We start from the raw sequence: 5,832 nt of genomic DNA, 5'->3' as shown, positions 1-5,832 counted from the left end.
GATGTGAATTTCTCTCACCTCCCCAAATTTATACTTCACCTCATGGACAACCAGGCCTCTTATACTATTCTCCCCTGATATTCACTCACAATGACTTATTTTCTTCTGCAACACTACCTGGCCACAATACAAATTGGATAATGAAAGCCAGTGGCCAGAGCATGGCATGTTCAATTCTCAAATTCTCTGAGACTTAGAAAACTTCTTCAGGGCCAGGCCTGTGTCTCACTCGGGAGAGTGTGGTGCTGGTAGTGCCAAGGCCATGGGTTCGGATCCTATATAGGGATGGCCAGTGTGCTCACTGGCTGAGTGTGGTGCAGACAACACCATGCAGAGGGTTGTGATCCCCTTACCAGTCAAAAAAGAAAAGAAAAGAAAAAAGAAAACTTCTTCAAATGCTGTGGCAAATGGTCTAAAGCCCTCTATGCCCAAGCCTTTGTTCACCTCCACTCTCACCCCTCCCTCTGTCTTGCTTGCAACTCTTACCGAAATCGTCTCAATGACAAGCACCCCAAATCATCTCCTTCTCCTCAAAAATCCTCTCCTCCTTCCACCTTTGACTTTGATCCTACAGAAAACTCTCCTATTACCCAGCTCCCTCTAACTTCCCAGTCACCCTCCCCACCTCCACCATATCCTGCTTCTCCTTGCCCCAACTCACCTTATCTGACCCACCTTTGCCCCTCTCCCCCTCCCATTACCAGATCTCACAAACCTAAAACGCTTGGCCCCTAAAGATGTGTTTTGGACAACTGGAAGGACTTTAAATTGTATGAACTTAAGTGAAAGAAGTTGGTATTTCTTTGCAACATTGTGTTGGGGCCCAAAACAAAAGCCTCAAAAGCAAATTATTTTTGCTCTGATGTTGTCCTGCCCTCCTGTCTCTTGACCCCATTCTCCCCTGAGGCAACCTATAGAAACTAGAATCCTTCTTCCCCAAGGCAAGTCATAGATACACTCTAATCTTGCTCCTGCCTTTCTGTCTTTAAGTAGGCCATAAAGAAATTCTCTGACCTACACTGTCTGATTGTAGGTCATAAAGCCCCCATTCTAGAAAGGGTCCTGTCCCATAACCTGGAGGAATGAATGCTACATAGAGAGGCCAAGAGAAATCTAAATATTCGTATTGCCTGATCCTCTTCCTCCCAGAAATAGTATTTATTTTTCTTTTGTTTTCACCCACCAACTATCTCAATGTCCTCAGACAGTTTATTTGCAATCCTGGTTTTGTTTGAGTATATTTTCTTTAACTCCATGTGCTTCTCTTCTTTGCCAAAGACTCTGAGGACTCATGAGAAACGCAGCCATGGCACACCAAGTGGACCTCCTTTTGAGTCTGCTGCATTTCTCTTGAAACCCCAAAAGTCAAATGGTTTTGGCTTTATTTGTTCATTGGCTCAGCCCTTAACTCAGTAACTCAGTTGAGAAACAAAAACTAGATTAAAAGCAACCTGTTTATAACTAGATGGTCTCAAATACAATTTTCTGGCATCCAGCTGGTTATTTTGAACAGACTTCTAAATTTTCTTCTAGGCTTATCTATGTATTTCCTCAAAATCTTATGGTGGTGTTCTATGATTGTATTTGATCTTGGCATCCATTTTTTTAAAAACCTTTCTTTGTGTCTCCCCCCCCCCACATACTCAAAGTTCATTGAAAAGGCTTGTATTCTTTGTGCTTTGTAATGTAAATTTGCTACCTTGTTTTCTCTAAAACAGCTTGAGGCCTTACAGATAAGCTTTGACATTTTTTAGAAACACAATTTAAAATCAACTATCCTTTGAAACTAGTGAGTTTTCTATTTTATCTGTCTCCTTATTAACATTTTAAACAAAACTTATAAAATCCTTATTGTTTCTGTTTGTTTATGTCTGCATATATATATGTACTTAAGCTGTATGTTATGTCTACATGTTCACTCGCATATGTGTGTTTGTATTGTCTGCATGGTACCAAATTGGCTTATAAATAATGCATGCTCATTAAGTAGATAAGCATAAATACTTTTCAAGTTCATGTGACTTTAATTTTTTTAAATTATTGATAAAATAGATGTGTTTTCAGAATTTGATTTAAACCTTTTGCCTAGATATATATTTTGGTCAACACATTTTGCCATATGTTTGATACTTGCTTAATTTGTTTAAGGACTAAAAGCTGTAAGAGAACTGGCTGCTGGGCTTCTCCCAAAGCCCCACACATGTCTTGTTGTTAGCTTGTCTTTGGTTTTAAGCCTCTGAATTCTAGGGTCTAAACAGAGGGCCATGGTGAGGTCAAAGGACATAATGTGTCCACAGCACATGGTCCACCAGCTGCAGGACAAAACCCAGTACAGTCTCCTTATCTCAGCTCTGCTTCCAGGCCACGTTGAGAGAGACAGTATCTTTTAGACATTATCTTTGTGAATGCTGCCCTCTGCCTTGAGTTCCACATGGCCTCTGTGGATTCCATATGGCCCTGGGTATGCCACATGCATACTTGGGACCCAGAATGGCTAGCAGATGGGAACCTATGTCCAATATCTCAAAAGCCCTAGTTAATATTGGTTAATAAGGGTGTAGCTTGATATGAGTAAATTAAACAAATGTGAATCGGCTGAAATGCTTATAAATGAGATCATCATAGTTTCAAAAATTCTTCTAATATTGACAGTACACTGGTACAAAAAATAAAATTTGGCTTCTTTCTTAAAATTTTCATATAAACTATAAAAAGAAAACAATAAATGGAGATATTTTCCATAATTAAGGGGGACTCAAGATCACTGCTTCATAACTTCAACCTTTGCTAGAGACCTTTGAGAACTACTTGATACACCAAGTTTTTGGCTGGGAAACCATAAATATCTATTTGGTAAAAATGACTGAAACTCAAACTGGGCTTTGTATAATCTGCTCTGACAAATGGACCCCATTTACTAGATCCTAAGGTTCCTAAACATATAAGAAATGTTTTTTAAATTATCAACATACATTTTTGCCAGGGGTTTACTAATCAAACAGGATTGCACTTGTCTTTGCTAGAGGCTTTTAAGTTGTGAACCCAGCCAAAAGCAGAAATATCATTCTGTATATGATTTTTAGGCAAATGAGGCCAATTTAACATTGATAGAGAAGAAAAAAGTATGTAAGAGAAGAAGTGATATAAAGAAAGCTACGGATGTGAAGATGAAATTATGGTCAGAAATTTTGGTGTGAGAAAGCGTCTGGTAGTAAAATGACTGGCTATTTAGGAAGTAGGATGTATAGGATAAAAACAGAAAGTCTGAGTAAGTTGTGATAGTGGTTTGTAAAGAGTAAATTCATGAAAGAAAATTTTTAAGATTTTGGCCAAAATTAAAAACAAACCGTAAGTTTTTCTAAAAATTAAACATTAATATGAAAAGTACTCTGATACAGGGTTAGAGTCTGCTCTCCTACATTTGAACAACCAGATTTCCTGAAAGCACTTAATTGCTCTTAACAGAAAATTGTAAGAGGTTTTTTCTTTTAGATAACTGGCCTAGGAAACGTATTTCATGTTTTATCAAGACAATTTCTTGTGCGCTCTTCTTTTGAAATCCTCTGACACTTTGATTTTATTTTTATAGTGATTGGTGATCTTATTTAACTAAGTGTTTTAAGCCTTTGTTATTTGACAAACTTTCCAAAACCAAATTCTGAAAACTCAACCTTTTCACTTGAAGTAACTCTGAAAGGTTCCAAGGGCTCTAGAGCTTCTCAAGGGATATATATAAGAGATGCATCAAAACAAATTTGCTTATTTGATAAATTAGACTGTACGAGAAGTATTGTCAAAACAAGAAATAATGTTTGACTTTCTTTGGCTATACTAAGATGTTATTACTATGTGTTCCAAAATTGTGTAAGGTTCTTAGAAATCTATGTCTTGATATAAATGCTACCAATCATAATCTTGGTTAAATTATAATTTTAAAGTGTTATGTCCTAAACTAGCAGATACAGGTTCCCGACAACTTTGAGTTCATACATTGGACTAAATTTCCAAAATTCTAATGAAAAATACTAATGGGTTTATAAAATTACTAACCAAGGTCAAAAGAACAAAAGTTAATTACATAAAACTGAATTAACTGAATAAATTGTGGGTTTTTACAATTTCCTTATTTTGAAATATTGATGGTTCTTTTCAACAATCAAAACATTTACTTTTCTCTCTACTTTATCCCTCCAGGATTTTAAAACTATTCATGAGTATTGTTATTTTTTGAACTTTTCATAAGTTCAGTAAGGATCTGTTCTTCTTGTAACGACACAATTGGAGACACTGGTTATTTTACCAAGGCTTTGACTGGAATGCCATGTTTTCACATGTGACAAAATGGCTCTGCTGCCACCTGCCCCAGCCACTGTGCCCCCCCTTCCCCAATACCTTCTCCTCTCATGGACTGCCACCTTCCCTTTCACCCAAAACCCCAAAACATCCAAACAACCCCTATGTCCTTTCCCCTATTCTTCTTTGGGAGGTGGCAGGAGGTGAGGGCATTGTTAGGATACATGTTCCCTTTGATATGGCTCAAATAGAGAAGCAATTAGGGTCATATACTACAGATCCTTCTCAATATATAAAAAAAAGAAACTTCTCACTTGACATGACATTTAGGTTATCCTCTCTTCCACTTTAAGCCACAAGCCCATGCAGACACCATGCACACTCAGGACTCAACTCAGTATTCTCTGGGTCCCGCGGCCATCCCATGTACTGATCCAAATTGGGACGATCAATTAGAATCCCCAGACAAAAGAAAGAGAAGTCACATGTTCATAAAAGGGATAGAAAAAGCTTCTTTAAAAGAAGTCAATTATAACAAAATCAAGGAAGTTACTCAGGAATCTCACTAAAACCCTGCATTTTTATGTCTCACCTAACTGAGGCTATAATATGATATACCAACCTTAACCCCAAGACAGAGAGGAGGAATCCAAAACACCAAAATGAAACCATGACCAAATCAAATACCAGTTACTGGCTACTACTATCCAGGAAAATCAGAAACTGTGAACACCTCAAGGCAAGACTCAAAGTAAGCCTCCCATTGCTCCCCCAAGTAACTGCTTCACCAGGCAAGTGTCTGTCCAAACCCGAGGCGCCTGCCAGAGCCCTGTCCCCTGTGTGGTGAGAAAGGGCATTGGAGAGTTGATTGTAGTAAAAGGGTCCCTGGACCCACTCCAGTCTCACCAAAAACCACTACCAAGTCTGGTTTGGAGCTATCTTGTTATGGAACAGATTTGGCAAGAAAGTGGCAAACACTCAGAGAGTTGGAGTCAGAAGTTTATAATGCTAGTGGGCCCTCAGATGAGCTCCTGCTGTGAAAATCTGGGGCCCTGACCCAAGCCTCACAAGGCTTTTTATAGGCGGGTTGCGGTGGCTCTTTAAATTTCAGTTTCTAAGCACATCTTAAGCAGGCAGTTGCTGGTTTCAGTTTCTCCAAATTCACATGACTTGAGCAGTATGTAAGTAGGATTACAGAAGCTGATTATTAACTGGGCTGACTTCTGGGGGCCCTGTAGATTGGCCACAGAGGTGCTGCATAAGCACAAAATAATTTTTTTAATCTGAGATTTTTCCAACAATCTGATCTGCTGGGACAAGCTGCTGAAGACTGCCACTGACAGGGCCCAGGGCTTACAAGCCCTGCTGCCATGCCTATCACCACTTCTGAACCCCGGGTAAAAGTGACAGTAACAGGTAAGCTCATTTCTTTCTTACCAGATATGGAGATCACACACTTGATGCTTCCAGAATATTCAGGCCAACTTTTTGATTCCTCCATTTTTGTTATAGGAGTGGGAGGAATTCCATCCAAACCAA

This window comes from Cynocephalus volans, chromosome 10 (assembly GCF_027409185.1).
Source record: "Cynocephalus volans isolate mCynVol1 chromosome 10, mCynVol1.pri, whole genome shotgun sequence".
In the NCBI taxonomy this organism is placed as follows: Eukaryota; Metazoa; Chordata; class Mammalia; order Dermoptera; family Cynocephalidae; genus Cynocephalus; species Cynocephalus volans.
The sequence above is the reverse complement of the archived record's forward strand: the minus strand, read 5'-3'. Positions refer to the sequence as shown.